Raw genomic sequence first — 19,876 nt, 5'->3', positions numbered from 1 at the left:
TGATTCTAATGCAACCACTGTGTGTAAAACAATAGGGTAAATCTCTCAGTTCCCTACCTTCCTAATTTATACTGACTTATCACTTCTCTTCCCAGAAGTTTCCTTGCAAACCCTCACATTTCATTGTCTATGAGGTTTTTTTTTTTTTACTGTTTGGTCTCTGTAGACACCAGACAACACCAGACATTCAGTTCTCATTCCCTTCCTGTCCCTCATGTGAGGCCTGGGAGCCTTGGAGAAGGGAACATCACCCCTGATGCTGTAAAGCTGTTAAAAGGCACCAAGAGAGAAGCCAGAATGCAGAAACTCTGGCAGCCCCCCAGCAGCACACCTTTCCTCCTTGTGCTCCTACATTGCCTCAGTCCTTGGAAAGATCATTTTAGCAGAGCAGAGGTTTATGGGCTGATTTGTGATACTTACTCCAACCTCTTTTTCCATCTCAGATGCCTTCCTTTTGATTGCAGGGCAGACACGGGAGAGGGGTGCCACAGGATTCTCCAGATTCAGTGCATGGAGGTGGTCACAAACCACATCAGGTGTCATTGGGGTGTCAGGGAAAGGCCAGTCACCCAGTCCAACACAGGCACCATAAAAAAGGTGCAACCACCTGTGAGTAAAACTAAAACCTTATGAGAGATGGCTGGACTGATCGTTGTTTCATAAACCTGCAGGCCCCAATGAGAAAGGAAGGTCGTGGTTGCCGTGATACTTTGTCAGTAAGGACTTGTTTATCATTCTTTAGAAGTGAAGAAACATTTAAGTAGCTTTTAGGGGACGGCAGAGGGCTTTTCGAGTGGTCAGAAAAGTAACAATTTCAAGGTTGATGTTACTCCTCTGTCCTCAGTGTTTATATAACTGCAACTTTGTTGCTAATTAAGAATCAGCTTCAAGAAAGCAAAACACAAAGCACAAGGTGCACAATCAGCATCACGAAAGGCCAGAAACATTGGTTCTTTCACCATGTGATAAATAAGTATTTTGTGCCAATATATGGGTCCCGTGTGAAGGAGCTTGGCCATGGGCGCTCTGCACGGTGCTGCTAGGCCAAGCACCAAGCCCAGGAGAAGCTTCTCTGGGTGACCACGACACTGAGCTCCCCTGGACAGAGAAAATTCTTTTGTCTCACCAGGAGAAAAAAGCATTGTAACATCAACCACACAAAAAACCCCATTTGCTGCTGCTGCTCCTGCTGCTGCCCTGCACAGTGAGCATTGGCCCCCTGTTTGGGACTGGACAGAGGGGACTTTGCCTGGATGTGCTGGATGTGCTCCTAACCATGCCTGCTGCCTGTCCCCCCTGCGACGTCCTGGGGGTGATTTCCCAAACAGCTCTCTGGCAAAAAGGACACTGCTGCTGGACAAGGGGAGATGCAAAACTTACAACACCAGAGTGAGAAGCCTAGTGAAGTCTGGCAGCTGGATGTGTCAGTTGTCTTGGCAGCTATGCAGGGTTTTTTCTTGTTTGCTGTGCTAGATGTAGGCATCTGAATTCCTGCTAAAGAGGAACAGGGGTGTTCAAAGCCTCTTGTGATTTTGCAATTTGCTGGTTCATATGTCTTCTTATCTGTGGCACTTACAGATATATATGGATAAATGTACATGTATGTTTATATACCTCAGAGGTCTCAGAATTAAATGTGTTTTGTTTTGAATATTCAAGACATCCCAGCATAGAAAATTCTTTAAAAATTATTTTCACCTCAGTGAGCATCTTCCACAGAGGAGTGCATCAGCTTCCAGAAGGTGAGATATGTGGAAGATTCCCGGTTGCCACGCAAAGGAGCTGAGCCAAGGACTAACAACAGTGGTCCGAACTACAATACGAAGGGGGAGCACGTCTGTGCTTGCACAGAAGTATCCCACGTCGGTGCAAAATGGGCCCGTGGATTCCTCCATCCCTCCTGGGTATTTCAATTAAAAGCCGAGAAGGAAGTCCAAGAAAATGCCTAAAATGGCTTGAGTCCTTCCTCACGATCTGGAAATGGAAGTCTGCGGTGACTAACTCCAGCCCAGCCACCAAACCCCTCCCTCCCCGACTCTGCATTGCTCTGCTCATTCCCAGCTCCTCTCCCGCGTTTGCAAACAGTCGGCAGTGGAAACCGTGAAGCAGCCTGGCTTCGAGCGCCAGCTCCACACGAGTGGTATGCGACTGCAGCAGGGACTGTCACCAGCCCATCCCCGTGCCTAACTTAGGAAGAAGTGGTTAAAATCTGACGGGGGCAAGGCTTGATTATAAGCAGAGGAATGACTTTAAAAGAGGCTGCCGCCACGCCTGCAAACAAAGCCCGGTTAAATCCTTCCATGGACTTAAACTGGCTTCAAAACAGGCCTCTAACAGCTTCTCCATGTTTAAATAAAAATTAAAGTGCTTGTTTGTAATTTCTAAGCCAGTTCAGATGATGCCTTCTGATTTTCTTACAAAGCTAACAGCAATATCCGTAAAGAACAAAATTAGCTAACTGAAAGCTGCATCCCTTACACACTCAGAGCTGGTAATATGAGCTTATGTGAGCTTTTTTTACTTTTTCTCTTTTTTCCTGCTCATTCTGTTGTGGTTATACATTTGACCTGCATTTGAAGGCATCAGTCCTGAAAGAAGAGTTGCCTGGGCACTGGGAGCAGTGGGAGCTCATGCTCTGATAGTGGGTTCCATGGGCATCAGCCCAGTGCCTTCTCTGTTCACTCACATCGTTTGACAAGCATGAAGTCTCAGCTCTTCTGCTCAAATTTTAACCATCTAGGTGCAAATACTGAGTGATTTTTTTTTGTGATTTCAACTGTTCATTACCTTTTACCACCCATCCACCTCACTTAAAAGTCCATTGAGATTTTTTTTTGTGTGTGTTACCTATCCCACAGGAGTGTGTGATCTCTCCTGGTATGCAAGAACGGTGACAATGCAAAAAAAAACCCAACAGAATGGGATGCTTGTCACCCCATTACTGTGTTATTCAAAATCTTACAGTTCAAAATCTTACCTTCTCTTTCAGTTTAATTCAGTCACAACTTTTTCCCTGAGGACTCAAAAGAGTCAGAGCTTTCTGTGCTCATGAATGAAGGCTATGGGAGGATAAATAATCCACTGTGGGGTCCAGGATGCCTTGTTCACTCCTGTTTGGTTGTGAATCATGGAGAAAGATATCCTTGAAATGTTTGACTGCTTCTGAGACAAAGCCCTCCTTGCTCTTCATTCAGCAATACGGCAAAATCTTTGGGAGACCAAACATGGCTGGACATGAGTTTATTCAAAGGGTGTATGAGGTCTTGGCTGGAGAGATGCAGAGCTGAGCTGCTGGCATATGCCCTACCCAAATTTACTCCTGCCCTCAGGTTTGTGACCTCAGTGACTATTTAATAGTGTAAACCTACCTTGTATATTCCCTGCAGAGCTGATTAAAAAGGATGAACACATGAAGGAACACCTGAGCAAGGATATCACTAGATTAATTCATTATTTCTACTAAGCTAATTAAAGGCAGATCAATTAAGTGATCACACTGCGATCATGATTAAGATCAAATCAATAAATCAGTAGATTCAAATGGTTGATCAGCAGGTTGTATATCTATCAAAACGACTTGTGAGGTTGCCACTGAAGGAATTACTTTGATTTTAATCTTGTCTAGGAAGATTTCAACGAGGAGGCAGAGTCTTTTCAGGCTAAAACCCCAGTGAGCTTTCCAGCAGTGAAGAACATAGACCTTTGAAAGATATAGTGATATTGAAGGAGATATCTCTCCTGCTTCAAAGGGGTATATCCAGTCTTCTTTGGATTTTTTACTAAGCTGTATGACCCAGGTCATATGGTAATCTTGTTTTCACTGTGTTTGGGGATGTAACGTGACAGGCATCACCACGGTAACTTTCCTTTAACACATCTTTCTTAAACCTTATTTTTACTTTAAAATATATTAACATTTATTGTCTATATATACCCTGTTTCGCAAGTGGCCCAGTTTTTCTCCACTGCCAAAGCAGAAGGGGTAGTTAGGTAAGCCTGGCAACTTCTGAATAATCTTGTTTTCAGCTCCAAAACCTGCCATCTTAACTAATTTACTACTTTGTTCTAGTATTCCTCCAAGGGGATTTTTCCCACAAGCACACCTGGTCACCCATTCATACCAATAGAAAACCAAGAAGAGATGGAATCGATTCATTAAAACAAAGGTAAAAACAAACAATGTAATTTCATCATTCCTTGGAGGGTTTAATTCCATCCATATTTCTTCATTACACCAAGCACAACACTAAAGGCTTCCTCTGGGCACACAGCCTGGAGTCTGATGTGGCCCCAGAGCAGGCTGCAGCCTGCCCAGCCCCATGAGAGCCTTCCCTCAAGTCTAGCTCATCTTCCTCTGCAGCTAAGGCAGCATGTTCATATTTTTATTTTGGGTAGTGGATGATACAAAAGAATCATGTTTCTCTTATTGTTATCATTAGCATTTGTACAGGTACAACTTCTACTTAAACCAGCCTTGGGGTCACACTGTAGGGCTGTCAGGCCAGTTATAAACCCTGCTGGTTTGGATGGTATCTGTCATCCAGGTCTTTCATAAGCTGTGTCGGGAAGTCCCACTAGCAAGTGACCTTTAATTTTGCCTGATCAGTTTTGATCATATATCTGTAATATAAAATACAGATGTGTAGGAGGAAGCCTTGCCAGTAAAGGGGAAGTTTTTCTTGCAGCAGAGGTAAGGGAGTATCACATGCTGTTGATGGAAATCTCCCAACTTCCAGAAAAATACTGGGTATCCTGCTCAGCATACAGCTCCTTGGTACAGTTTCCTTGTGTTAGTTCCTCCTACAGTTAAAATATTGTGAATTTCTTAATGGAAAACTATTGGGGTGCTAACTTGGGGAAATTTTTTCCATTACTCTCATGGCTTCTGATCTAAACCTACAAAACACTGTTACATTAATTACTATTTTACCATTAAAGTTTTCTCAGTATTGACTCTACTTTGGGTCTACTCTCATCCCACAGTGTCCAGTCCAAGCAAGGGTCAAAATGTATTTGAATTCCCAGTTCATGGAGGCCCCAGGCTTGCTGGTAATGTGGTGGGAGGCTTTTCAAATTTCTTTGTCACCAATGTGAATTATAGCATGCCTGAGGCAATATGTGGGCCTTAAAAATAAAAAAATAAAGAGTAAAATAAAAGATGCTGTGGTTCTCCTTTTGCAGAGACGGCACAAATCAGGGGGTGAGCTCTGCACAGTGCTCTGGTGGAAAGTAATTTCCTGATTTAGGGTGATATGTAGCTAAGGATTTTGACTGATCTCATCTATATATATATATATTCAGTCTTTCTGAGATACTATTAGTAAGCACAGCTGAAATTTGAATATCTTATTTTATTTTATAAAGCCTTTTTTTGTATTATTTTTAGGGAGAGTTATCTGTGTTACTTGCAACATGACACAGCTTTGGGTCATCTGCAGGTTTAATCAACCTAATCTTTCAGGCAAATAATTTACATGAAAGTCATGTACAGGCCTGTGCCCAGGACAGATCCTGGCTCACCCTCACTTGGTCCAGCCTTTCATTTGGAAAATAAATCACCTCTAAAGTCCAGAATAGCACAGGGCTTTGCCACTAGCCCTCCTAATTTTATCAAGTGTGTTCTTCTTCCTGGTTTAAGCAGGACATTGCATGAGACTGGGCCACAGCCTGTCTGGAGCTGAGCTGCTTCACCTCTGGAGTTTCTAACTTCCAGGTTAGTCTGCTTCGGGAGGAAAGCTGGTTGGTGTGGTATGGCTTGGTCTTGACTAATCCAAGTTGGCTGCTTCTCATCTCATTGTTATATCCTGGATGTTTACAAATAAATTCATTATTTGTTCTAAAGAGTTACAGCTAGGCTGACTGGTCTACAATTACCTTGGCTTCACTTGTCTTCCCTTTTCTCTTCGTAGGAACTCCTTTGGCCTTTTAAACTTGGGGGGTCCTGGCATATCTATCACTAACTCCCCAAATTAACCACTACTGTCAATTAGTGCTGGGTGAAATTGCTCCTGCACAGTGAAATTGAAAACATTTACCTCATCTGTGTGCTCTCTAACCACTTCTTTCCTTCCAGCTTGCATCTCATTCCCTGTCTTGGCTGCCTGTTTGGCAGCAATATATTCACTGTAGGCTGATAATAAAAAAAAGTATTAAGGACTTTGACTTTATTGAAAGTATTTATCAATAGCTTTTGCTATTTATTGGGTAGCAGAGCAATCCTTTCCCTTACTCATCTTGTTTTTTTCCATATGAGATGAAGTCTTCTGTGCATGGTCCCCCATGATGGACTCAGAAGTGTTCAGTGCTCTTTTTTTAATCAGTGCATGACAGGGAAGATTTTTTTGAGTCAAGCTGGTTGATTTCTGGCCTCTGTTGTTTTTTATTTTTTTTTTTTTTTTAAGTTCTTCTTAAGGGCTCAGTTTCAAATAGAAATTTGGGCTGCTAAAGACACTGAGATCACCTCCCATCCACTGCTTGATGTAAGCCCAGACAACTCAATAGCTGTCCTAAGGCCATGTTTCTGAAGGTCTCTTCCCAAGATCCCAAACTCTCCACATCTGCTCAGTGATTCTTTTGTTAAGAGGGCCAGCAGGAAGGACTCTGTCTGCACAGCCTCCCACCTGTCTCCCTGAAGAGACATCCTTCCTTTGAATAACAACTCCCAACGTCCCTTTTGGGATGTTCCTGCTTCTCCTGGTGTGGTGGAGGTTGGTGATGCTCCTGAAGGCTGAGGCTCCCCTGTGTCCTTTTGGAAGCCCCGTCACTATGGAGACTGTGTGCAGCTTTATGATCTGTTTGTTGTCCACCTCTCTCAATCAAAAACGCTTCTGAAGCCTTTATATTTTCAGTGATTTTCATTCAAATTCACTAGTGGGTGGTTTTGAATTCAAGAGAGAAACAATAGATACACTGTAAGGAAAAACTTCCAGAAACCTATGTGGTTCACTGTTGCACTTGTTTCTTTTTTTAATAATTAAAATAGACTTTTTTTTTATTTTATATTCGTTTTATGTCATTGTCATACTGCTCTGAGAACATCAGAGAGAAAGAAAATTTTTTACTTCACCCCCTGCTTTGGATGCAAAACTCACCACATTGCTCCCCATGATCCAGCTGGGGTGGCTGTGGCACTGAGAGGAGCAGCACAGCTGCCCACATGTTCTCCTGCCCCGATTCTCAGGGGACCAGCAGGAGCCAGGCACGATGGACCAGAACCCTTAGAGCCAAAAGGCATTTCTTCCCTGGAGCAGACCTGTGGGTAGCCCAGGAAGATCTTCTTGGTGCTCCCAACTCAACTAGGGGATGAATGAAACAGAGGAGCAATGATGGTGAAGCCTCGGAGTGTGCACATGGTAAATGCACCCACCTTTGCTCACCTGCTTATCACCAAGGGGCATTTCAAACCCTGGTGGTCACTTCTCCCAGTTTATAAGCTAAAGCTTTTACCTGCCAGGTCATAGCACTTCTGACTTGACAATTATTTTAATGAAATACCTTGGCCCACCCCTCTGCAGGACTTCTGCCTATGTTTGTCAGAGAGAGTTTTTATTCCTTGCCTTCTGCATATTCTTCCACCTGCTCTGACCTCTCTTCCACAGGAGTGAAGATCTATTCACCTTTGACAAATGTTAGTGCTTCTGCATTTGATAGTAATATTTTAGGGAGTTATTTTCATTCAAAGGAATTTAAATACCTCTCCTTACATGTGTTGCATTTCAAAATTTTGCATCTTGTGCTGAAGTGGGAAGAGCTCTTTGGTTGGGAACTCATGGTTTGCTCTGAAGGTTTGAGATATCAATGAGGAAATCTTATTTCTCAAAATGTAGTTTAAAAAGAGCTGCCATGTGACTAATAATAAAAATGTATAGACATGAAATCAAGGGATTATTGTGGAGAAAAATTGAATGCTTTCATGTACAGAAAATAAGGACTATGGTTTTATTTGTGTTTTCATGTAGTTTGGTTACTAGTGTTCATTCATTCTAGATAGTCAAAATAAGCCACTTTCTTTTTAGATATCCTAATGTTTTTACTTATACAGCCATGACAGGATGCCCTTAGATTTGGTGTTCTAAATCACAGCAGCGTTCCTTAACAAATGTGCTTAAATGGCACAGGATATCTCAACAGCAGGTTTTGATAAACCTTTCAGTTTTATGTACAGAACCAAAGCACTGGGAATCAGTTTGGTTGAGTCCATTTGGAAAGGACCTTTCTTTTTCATCTAACCCTTGGTGTGGCAATGGGAAGAGACCTGAGGCAAGGAATGAAGGGCCAGGTTTGCACCCAGGATCTCATGGCAGAGCTTGGTATCTTGGCTTGATCTTATTTTTTGCTACAAAGAAAAGGAGGCTGAAAAATCCCTGTTTTACTGTATTTTCATCTTAGGGAATTGAAAGAACATCAACTGAATTCAGGACAAAACAATCAAAGATCACATCACTGATGTTTTTTTATTTCTTTTTCTATATAACCTGTCTCCAGCTATGAAGCCAACCATCTTCTGGTCACCCAGACCAGATGGATGGACCCAGTTTCAAACAGTTTCCAGCTCAATCACAAACCACCATTTAACTGGGCTGAGTCACAAGCTTACCCTGCAGCAGCCACTCAAATGTCTGTTTTCTGGAGCTACAAGTAGGTCCCAGAGTGGTGTGAGCAGGATATCCAGGAGTGGATGGTGATGCCTCTGGGTGGTATAGGCTCTGCAGCTGATACTAATCCCAGTTTTCATGGCACAGTGGGACAAGGAAGAGCCCTGGGGATCCAGAAGGTGCAAAGCAGAGGAGGACACATCTCCCAGCTGTACTGTTTGGCAGCACCTATGCTAAGCAGGGAAGTCATCTTCAAAATACTGCCAGTGGGAGACCCGGCGATGAGCATGTTCAGCCCCTTACGACCCCAAGAGAGGTGTGTTGTTTTGGGGTCATTTATGCAATCAGGAAAAAGCAGGGATGAGCTGGGATCCTGAGTTCCTCAGAACCACCGCATGGACATATTAAACCCCAGGACCGGACAGCAGCCAGTGATGTCGGCAGCATGCTAACAGATTGCTGAACTCACTGGGATTATAAACGCCCTCTCAAGATCACCCCTACCCTGTGATTGTGGTTTCTGTGTTTCTCTGAGTGAAGCTGACCCTACAGCCACTTTTACTTCAGCTGAGATTTATTGCTGTTAAGATTGTTGAATCCCTCTGCCTCTCCAGAGAACGAAGTATAACCAACAGCAGCGGATTCTGCTCTCAGGAAATTGCACAGGCTCAGGCAAACCCAGAGATGGTTGAGAGATCCTAAAACATCCCAACTAAAGGTTCCCTCTCTTGTTTTGCTGGTGCTGTCTAGTAGGTCCATGGCAATGTCCCAGCATGCCAGACAGGCTCCAGCCATTATGCTGGAAATGAGGGGAGAGGAATGCTGAGTGAGAAAAGTGCCTGTGTGGCTGCTGCTGCTGCTGTTGTTGGATAAAACATTGCAAGGGGATGGGAAAGGCCATGGGGAAGGTGGTGGGAGGGCTCCTGGAGGCGGCACCTGCCTGAGGTTGCAGCAGCTCCAGGGTGATTCATCCTGAACTGGGAGTAATCGGTTGCTGAAACGCTGAGCCCTGAAACTGTTTCGTCATATTTAGCATTTCCCGCTATATAACACACAACTTTGCAAAGGGCTCTCTGCTCTGTGTTTGGCTGCAGCAAAGCCCTTAGTCACCTCCTGATCCCAGCAGCCATGCGTCAGTCCTGGTGAAGGGAGCGGGCAAAACAGATCTTGCAAGAACAGGCAAATTACTTTTGCTTTCTCAAGGGAAAATCCACAAACAAACAAACAAACAAAGAAGATAGTAAGGAGAAGTAAATACTTGAAATCAGCAGGATCCAAACTGAGCTCCGTTATTATAGAAAAGCCAGAACAATCTATTGGCATGGTATGGGGGTTGAAAGTGCCTGAGTGATAGCTGTGAAATATTTCTGTTGGAGAAGGTGCACACACTAATGGCAAAATAAGTGATCAGAATTTTGCTACTCCTTGCTGCAGTTTTATCTGACAAGGCTCCTCACTCAGAGCTGAGAAAATAATTGTCCTCTCAGCAATTATTCCATGGGCCAGGGGACTGACACATCCAAGCTCCAACATGCTCTGAGAGGAAGACAATCCTATAGAGAAGATCTACAGAGAAAATTCAGCATCATGTGTTTTAAAATGTTTGGTTACATAAAATATTGGTAGATCCATTTTCCAAGACAGGCATTTTGCTGTCTGGAGCAAAAAAGCACCTGGAGACCTTTATTAGAACATTTTGCTCCCTGCTCCACCACCTCAGTCACTGAAGTGGAAAAATTCACCCCCAGAAACAAACAAGTAGAGATTGCAGTGATCACAGCACTCTTGGTGGGAAGCAGGTGCTCCCAAAGATTGTCAGGACCTCCTATCCTGGAACCAGCCCTGCAAAAGAGGCTGCAGCAGGAGCCCCCAGGGACAACACTGCAAATTTGCAGAGCTCACTGATCTGTGCCAGCAGCCAGATGCACTTTGCAATCTTCTAACCTTCAAATGACCTCTGAAGGTCTGCTGTCAATTCAGTGGTGGGGAGTCTCCCACCCTCGGAATGATGTCAAATGTCCCCTATCTTTGGTATGGTGTCATTGGGCTGTGAGACTTCCACACCTCTGGGAGTAGGAGAGACCCCTGCCAAATCTTTTAACCCAGCAGCAGGATTTATAGGCCAGTGAAAGGCCACCCCAGCCATAAACCAGGAAGAAGCCCTTGTAGAAATAACCCTTCTCATTAAGTCCTGGTTGAGATGCACAGTGCAGTGCATCTCTTGTTTGATGTACAGCTCCAGCATCTCCACAGACTTCAACCAACATCTTGTAGGTGATGTTTTCAAATTTCCTCTCAGTATGATGAAAGACTGAATGTTTAATTTATTAAAAGAAATAATCTCAGCTCCTGAAGCTGAAATTTCAATTTCATCACCTCGCCCAGGAGCTGGGACCTTGGCACAGATAGATAGTGTCTATTTGTTAATCCAGACCCAGAGAGAAGAAAGGAAGAAAAAGCTTGTAGTTAGAGGACTAAAGAGAGAAATTATTTTGGGGGCCTACTCATACCTGAGATTCAAAAAGCACTGATGCATTGAGGCCTTAAAGTGTATTTTCGCAGAGGTCAAGTGCATGTCCCCAGGATGGAATGAGCAGAATAAAAATTCACATTAAATTGTGTGACTGAAACCTTGATTTAGAATCACTGGAAGTGAAAACCCCAGAGAACATTAAATGCTGTTAGATTTGTACTACAAGGCTTTGGATTTTTTTCTCTACCCCCTGGTGCCTGATGTTCCTGCAATTAATTTAGTCTATGTTTCTAACAATGTATGTGCAGAAGGAGGGGGAGCAAATTGATTTTTTGGTTTTCCTTGTATCAAAACAGTATGGCTTGCTAAAGGAAGAGCTTACATTTCAGCCCCAACATATATCTCTCTTACATTCTGGATAATCCTTGAAAGATACCCCAAAGAGTAGATTTTTGCTGAGGAAAAAAGATGTGCACAAAGGCGTGCAGGAAGACCTGTGCACTGCTGCTCACAGAAGACAGGTGAGAACAGGGGCCATGTGCAGTAATGTTGGGTACTGGCACCAGCAGCACACAACTGCCTGGAGGCCACCCAATGGGATGAGAAATGTCTTGGACAGCCAAGGATGAGGACAGGAGCTTACTGACAAATTACTTGTGATCTTGCCGTGACTCACTACAGAAACTTCCCTGCCTCAGCTCGTCTTCTTGAGACATCTTTACTGCTGACTGATTCGTGGCAGTCTGGGTTTTTTTCAAACTTAGAAAGCCACCCAAACACACAAGCACTGAGTAATTACCATACATGTCTAGGACCTAAATAAATAAAAGTGCTTGCCCTGCACTTTTCTGATCCAAAGCATAGTAGACTCTGAGTAATCACTTCTAAACCTGTGTTTCAGATGTTTGTGTTGCTTTCCTGGGCTGGCCAACAAGAAAGCTGAGGTGGAGGATGAGTCTGATGTCCTGGAAAAGCCATAGAGTCAGAATGAGAGAGCACAGGTATGGCAGAGCTTTTCAGCTCCTCTTGCTGCACACAGCCTTTTCACAAAGGTAGAGCTGGGACTTGTCTGTATTTCTCTCCCTGCTGTCCTTCTGAACACCATTCTGCATGCAAATGTTGAATGCATGGACTAAATACCTTGAAGCTCATCCTTTCCAGGAGATGCACATTACCTTGTCTTCTTCAAGCCTCTGTATGGCTTATACTGCAGCTGATGCCAAAGCACAAGTGAGGGGAAAAACGGTGGTGGAAATTCAAGGAAAGAAGGAAGCCAGGGCAGCTCTGACAACTTTTATGTCTCCTCCTAAAGCTGGCATGGGCATACACAGACTGGGGGAAGCACATGTATCCATGTCTTCAGCTCACAGCAGTTTGGAATGAGGGTAAGAGGACCTATCATCCCAAACCCAAGCCATTTTCCTAAAGAAGCTATTGGAGATCTTTGGTGCTGCCTCCCATAGCCACCTCCTGGCACAGTAGAGGTGGTGGTACCAGTCTCCTCCAGCAGTACCTGCAAGTGTATGGGAAGCAGGTGGAGGCATGGCTGGGGAAATGGGGGGGCACAGAGCAGGGCGGATGGACTAAGTGTCCAAAACAGAGAGAGAAAATTAAAATCCTACAGAGGGAACCCTTCCTACTCTTGGAAGGTACTTTGAAGGGCTGTTTTAAAAGATTTCTCCAGTGGGCTGATGAAGAAGGCAGGCTCGAGGTACAAGCACATATTGCTTTCAGGTATGTTCATGGGGCATTTAGGGACAGCTTGATCTATTTAAGATGCAAAAGACAGTCCAAGATAGACTGAAAATTTGGAACAAAACTGAAAGACATTATGTTGTTACAACCAGATAAACAGTCTGTTCCTCTCTCAAAATTAAGCAGATTTGACTACAGTTATTTCTACGTTATATTCTCCTGTTGTGTACTTCAGATGAAGTTCTGTCTCCAGAGAATTAAACACCTCTGTATCCACATGGCTGCCCTGGTCCAGTTGGGGAATGCAACCTGTCCCTGGAAAGAAGTTACCCATAAACAGTGAAAATACTTGTCAAAATTGTACAGAGAGCCTTTTAATTAAAAGTAAAGCAAAGCAAAACAAACCCCAGCCTAATTATGTTAGTCTCATGATGAGGAATTCAGCCTACTCTTACTTTACTGTACCTGCAGCTCTCATTTTTCAATGGCTGGGAATAGATATACATATTCAATGCTTGCCCTGGTTCTAGAACTGCATTCACTCCAAAACGTAAAATCACTTTGGTTAAATGCTCTGTCCTTCTTAAGTCTCCAGCCTTGAAGTTTTCACTCATCAGTGTAGTGCCAGTATTCAGACCCTGGCTTTCATCCTGGAGGCAGGAGGGTCAGTGTTTCATGCTCAGGGTGTCAGAGGTTTCCAGTCAGATGTTGGACAAAACACCGCTTTTCAAGGAGACTCTCACAAGCTGCTGGAGCTTTCTGAGCCTATTTTGTCCAAGAAAAAAATATTTTAGATCCATAATAAGGAGTTTATTCCAGGTCTTTTTCTATTTTGTATGCAGTATTTTAGTTATGGCTCTACCCATGCCAACACCACAGGCTGCTATTTTGCTGTTGTTCCTATGAATGAAGTAAATAGCTCTGCATTCCAGCTCATGATAATAACACAGCTATATTCCTAGTTGGCCTTGGCCAAAACAAGCTATTAAAATGAGTTTTGGTTTGTCACGTTTCATGTTCTGAATCATCTTCAGGAAGTGTGGATCTGGTGGAAAGGCACTGAACAGGCAGGAAAAATGAACCTCTCATGCCAGGATCCACTGGGACAAAAGCAATAACGTTCCTTGTCTCCTAATGTGCAAATGTGTGTGCGGAAAAAGGCTCATTTTTTAATGTGTTCAAAACACAGTGCCCCTTTTTTTGCCAGTTGTAACTCACGGTGAAATGCCTGTGCTGACTCTCCTCTGTCTTCTGCTGCGGGGAGGTGGGCAGTGGAAAATGCAGCACGAGGCTTTGCCAAGTGCTTCCCTGTTACTGGAGTAATTTTGCTCAATGGTTTTTCCGATAGGGTGAAAAGAAGGTTATCTCATATGACTTGAACTGTGCAGCCTGATACAATCATTAGGAAGCTTTGACTGTGTAATAACTAACTTGTGATATTAGTGCAGCTTTCTGCAGGTGCCTCTCTGAAGCTCCTACCTTGGCAGCCGCTGTGGGCAGCCTCCCCTATCGTGGAGGCAGCCCATGATGGCAGTCACTGGTGGGGATGGTGGGCTGAAGAGACCATCCTTGCGTTCACTGTGTGACGCTGCTGCCTTCTGCCTTGATGTGCATGAAGAAGGCTTGAGCCCTTTCTGCTCCCCACACTCGCCACCCCATGTTCTCCTTGGCACAGGCTCATTGCTTTATTTGTGTGGGGTTGCATCTGTGCCTGGATCCCATTGGACCTTGGTGAGGATCCAACATCATTCATTTCATGGGAAAAGCTTTTTTGAAGGGACTAGAAGATTTCAGGGCAGTCAGGAGAGAAGCGTTCTCCTCAGCAAAACAAGCCTCTGAGTGGCTGCCAATTAGCTGCTGTAACAGCTCATGATGTCAGGTAGTGTTTGAAAGGCAGAGATTTATAATCCAGGGTCACATAATCTCTATGGCAAATCAAATCTGTGATGAAAAAAAGCAACCCTGTAATAAAAAGATTCAACACAGGAAGTCCGATAAACTGTTAATTTTACTTAAGATAATTACGGTATTTACATCTAGATAGTGCTGACAGTCCAAGGCTTTGATAAACTCTAATGTGATTTATGGGCAGCAGAAAGGATCTGGGTTGAACTCATTGTCCTCACCTCAGGCACATCTGCTCTATGTGCAAAGCTCTGATGAACACGTGCTGCCACAATAGACAGGACTGGCCACAAGTGCCTCCTGTCAGAAGCATGACATCTTCATGGGCTGCTGTTCAGGGGTGACCAGGGATTATTAAATACTAATGAAGATACTACAGTTATAGACAGCTCAAAGAGCTTGACAATGCACTCAAGGGAAAGAGCCCAAACTGGTATTCTGATCCCAGAAGAGAACTGGGAAAGGAGAAAGTAAATGAGGCTGCCTCATCTTCCAGGAGCTGCTTTTAGTGCTTCAGTAGATGGCTGATCAACAGTGGCCTCAAATCCAGAGCCACTGTCATTACCTGCAGCTCCATTCTGCTGATGCATCCTACAGCATAGGTGAGGAAACTGCCACAAAACAAGTAACGGCTGAGGTTCAAACAGTGATTTGTGGCACAAATGCTGCAGCTGCTTGTGATTTTGAGGATTTGTTGTGTCCCTCTCCCATGGATGCTATCCTGCCCCTTGGAGGTCTCCAGCTTCAAGCAGGATGAACCGTGTCAGTGAGGTGGTGGAGGCAGTCACAACCCAGGATAGGAATATTCCATGAGCACAACGGTTGCAGAAACACTAAAAACAATTTTTGAGTGAGATGTCATATGTGATATGGGAGAAGAAGGAGCATCTCTGGGTATCAGTCTCAGGTTTTAAAGGTAGTTAATGGCTGTATCAAAAAAAGACTGTGGTTTGGGTTTGTCATCAGCTGACTATTGTCTGAAATGAAGCTGAGGCTCATGGGTGACAATCAGGGATTTGAGGTTTACCTTCAACATCTCAAGAAGATGCCACATGGATAAAGTTATATCTGTCCTAAAATGGCTCAAAAAGGAAGGGGTATCACATTTTGCCTCCTATGCAACATTTCTTTGCCATCTTACTGCCCCACTGGAAAGGCACACAGTGGCACCAAGAGACATGCAAAATATCCACTGTGAGAACAGGTTTGTGTTGCTTCTCACACAAGTCCCTTTAGGGAGTCTTGGAAAGTTTCTGTAGAAACCAGAAGCTCAGGACAACCCTCACAGAGCTGTTGTCTTTCTTTGTAGACTTCTATCTCTGAACACTACACAGATCAGTGATTTATGAGTCTTTAAATGTTTGGTCTCCATTTAGCTAAGCAGGGAGATGGATGGCCACTCACTCTGCATGGAGCAGCAGGACATCGGAGCCTTGTCACCTGGAGCCATCTCTCATCCCCAAAACTGAACGTGAGTCAAAGGGTTTTGTGACAAGCATAATGACTTGTACACTGAAACCATGTGAAACTGGACTCATGTTTTACAGAAAACGCTGCAGTTCTGGGATGGATTTTGGCAAGCACACGCCCTTCAAAAATCCACAATACTGACATTTGGTGAAGGGTGGGAGGGGGAGGAGAACACAAAACATCCAAGCCCATGTTTTTCATTAAAAAATCATAATGTTTCATGTCTAAAATATCAAAATGAATAATCTCAATGCATCCAATACAACTGCAATGAAGAGACTGCTCCAACAGCACACCACTTCTCTTTGTGAGTGGACAGGAGATGAATGTCCTTTTTGATTTGCATTGAAAGTGGTGTCTTCTAGGACATAGGAGAGGAAGGGGGATGAAAGGGATATTAGGCAGCCTGCATCTCAAGAGAAAAAAACTCCCTTTAATCCTCTTCCCAGCAAATAAGGTGAAGAGGACATGAGAGTAAGAACAGCACAACCAGAAGAAAAAGACATGTTCTCAAGGGCACCATCGGAACCCTGGCACTTTGCATTCCCATGCTGAGTTTTGATACCTACCATGATAGTACATCTGATTCCTTTCCAGAGGAAACTGCTCTGCTGTGTTCCTGGTTTATGTGTTGGAGCAGTGAGGTCAGGAACCACCTTTCATGCAAGGACCAAGAAATCAGGTGACTGAGCCATATTCACAGCCATATGTAAAGAAAAGGCAGCAAACAGGCAAATTCTAGGCTGCTGCAGTGGAGTGGGTAAATTCTTCAAGGCAACAGGCAGTGGTGCATCCCCACACTCAGATTTGGCCTCTCCAAAATCAGTTGGTTCTAATTTCCAATGGATTTTCAAATCAAACCTCAAATGCCTTTTTTTTTTTTTTCTTTTACAATCAGGACCATTGCTGGGTATGGCAGGATGCAAAGACCTGGTGAGCTACCCCTTCTTGTGTCCAATGGAGAAAGGCTGGAAAGCTGCTAAAAAGGGGAAAGAACAGGCCAATGTCCTGTTATGAAGGAGTCAAGTAGCAGAGAGACAAAACAGAACTTCTAGCACCTTGTAGCTTGACTTCTGGGATTGAATGCAATGTCAACCCCAGGCGAGCCCAAAATCACCCCACTACCCTCAGGCTGCGGAGGAAGGGCACCACTGGTACCTTGGATCTCCATGGGAACCATATCAGAGCGAGGGGAAATGAAAGAGGAGAGCAGAGAACAGACCAGAGTGAGCAGCAGGGAACAGAGAGAGGGTGGTGGTGGGGTGAAGGACATGTGGAGACCATCCATGTGCCACAGTGCCCTGTGGCGAGCAATAACAGGCTTACTGCAAAGCCTGCTGCACTGGGGAAGAAACCTGAGCGATGTATGGAGCCTGTGGTGGGGGAATGGTGTGTTTCCTCACAGCAGATTAAACTGGCAGCGATATTGGCAGAGGGAGCTTGTGAGGAAAAGCAAAAGCAGACAAGAAGAGCTCAGTCTTCCCACAGGTTTTGTGAGGAGAAGGTTGTGAGCAAAGCAGAGACAAAGGATGCTTCTCTAAACCCATTCTCCTCTTCCCCTCCAGCCCCCAGAGGAAACTGCATTAGGAAAAATACCCTCAGCAGTGTCACCTCCTCCTCTTTTTCTCCAGCCATGGCCTGAGGATCTCCAGGCAGCGATGGCTGATGTCACCCAGGCTGGGGTGAGCAACCTGCGGTGCCAGTGCCTCCTCTTACAGTGCCGAGAGGTTCATCCCTTTGTTGCACGGCAAAGCAGCTGCCATAGGGCAGAAGGATGGGAGTTCATGGTGGTCCAGGAAAGGGCTAGCAGCACACTGGCCAAGCAACACTTTACAGGCATCAGCTCCACAACTTGCAAGTGCCTTTCTGCTGTCCCATGACAGAACCACATTCCAGGGAAGTGGTGCTACTGCCATTCTCTGCCCTGATGCCTTTGGAGGAGGCAGTTTTGCAGAAGCAGTGCAGATCTCCCCAAGTGGGTGCTCTCCTTTTGGAAGCTCAGCTCTCTGCCTGCACAGGCTGTGCTGCAGCTCACACACCACCAGTGCTACTTAGCTCATCTTCACATCTGCTCTGCTGCTATGGTCCCAGACCACTTGGGGATGCCATTAGCTTCTTTATTAGGAGATATTGGGAGAGGGCTCATAGCTGTGCATCTCTTTCTTACCTGCACACAGACAGCTCCACACTCAAAGGTGTATTTTCTCGTGTGGTTGGGGTCTCACCATCACACCTGACCATAGAGAAGCAGGAGCAGCTCCTGGGGCTCTCCTACAAGGGGTATTTGCACAGGACCACACAAAGCAATTGCAAAGCTTTCTCATCCCAGCCCAAACAGCTGCATCTCCACAGATACTCCCTCCCTATCTGACTATGGCAGGAGGACATGATGATGAAGTTCACTCCATGGTGTGTCGCTACAAACCTGGCAAACTAGTTGAGGCTTCAGCCATTTTTCTCTGACATCAGACATTTTTCAACCAGCAGACTCCTGTCAGCCTGACATTTTTCTTTAATGCACAGTCTGTAGTGATTTTGACAGGAAAATTCCCATCCATCCCCTCGTACTTCCACGCAGCTCAATGTGCTGTGTCATCATGGTGTCTCATTGTCCTGATTCTGGCATTTTAATGCAAGACCACTAAGGGATTTGGCACATGAGGCACAGCCAATGCCACACAGCACCTAGAGCTCATTGTCTCCTTTGCAAAAGGCAGAGGAGGAAACCAGTGTCTGGTCATTTTGGCTGCTCTCTGCCATGGCCTGCTCAGTGATGCAGCCTGCTTCAGCTGATAGACTTGTAGAAAGAATCAGAAATGTCAAAATTACCTTCTGCTCCACAGCAGGTCTATCAGTGATTTGTTTTTCTCTAAGCCAGGCAGCTGCAGGATACACTGTTCTCTGCAGTTTTAACTGTCATTCGCTCCTGATTTTATTTTCAAATCCACAGTTCAAATGCATTCTCCATTTATAGGATGGGAAAATGGCACTGACATGGTCTTTTCTCCCCTGTGTACCTATCTTCACCACAGGATACCTAGAAATGTGCCCTATTTCTCCTTCCTCCCCAAGAAGTTCTCAGTATTTTGCAAAAAGGGGAAAGCTGTAGGCAAAAATTATTGTTGCTTCAGGAGAAGAGACAGTGAGAATAAATGGGCTTTCTCCCACATCTAGCAGAGGTGGAGAGGGTGCACAGTAAAAGTTAGGACAGAGCCATACCAGCCCAAGCAAACAAGCATTCCCTGGGAAATGGGGCACTTTGCACCCTTGGATAGGAGATCTCTTATACCTTCACCTGGTGCTGCCTGTGCCACACAGCTTCTCTCTGAGCTCACTCACTGAAGCTTTTCCTTGTTTCTCCAAACACAATCCTTAGTGTATTTCTGCACTACAGAAAACAGGACTGTGCTGCAGCAGCCATGGCCCATCACCTTTGCAGCAGGGGAAATGGCAGCAGGGCCACTGCAACGGGCAGCAGCTGAAAAAGGATTTTCTTTCCTGAGGATGTATGCAATTGGTGCTTTACATTCTGTATTTTTCCATTTGGGAAAACCATGTTTGGGACAGACACTACAAAAGCAATCTGAAATCAAATTTAACAGAGTTTTACGCACTGCAGCAGAACAGAGTTTCAAAGGATGTCTAGGGAAGAGTGCCTGTAGCCAGCCATTTGGAGGGTACATTTAAAGAAAGGCAATAAAAAATACCAAACCCCCTTGTCTTTCTGCAGGCACAGCCT

The 19,876-nt window shown here is 44.6% G+C and overlaps 1 long non-coding RNA gene across 2 annotated transcripts in view; it reads left to right on the top strand.

The window, feature by feature from the left end:
* LOC111934643 (uncharacterized) overlaps nt 1-19,876 on the top strand; it is a 33,515-nt gene that overhangs the window by 5,162 nt on the left and 8,477 nt on the right. For both annotated transcript variants that reach the window (XR_015285848.1, XR_002867350.2), the window contains exons 2-3: nt 11,969-12,068; nt 16,044-16,138. This is a non-coding gene — a long non-coding RNA (uncharacterized LOC111934643). The remainder of the gene's footprint in view (nt 1-11,968; nt 12,069-16,043; nt 16,139-19,876) is intronic.

Source organism: Cyanistes caeruleus, chromosome 4, assembly GCF_971803275.1.
Source record: "Cyanistes caeruleus chromosome 4, bCyaCae1.hap1.1, whole genome shotgun sequence".
Lineage (NCBI taxonomy): Eukaryota > Metazoa > Chordata > Aves > Passeriformes > Paridae > Cyanistes > Cyanistes caeruleus.
Note: the sequence above shows the minus strand (reverse complement) of the source record. Positions and strands in the feature narration are given on the sequence as shown.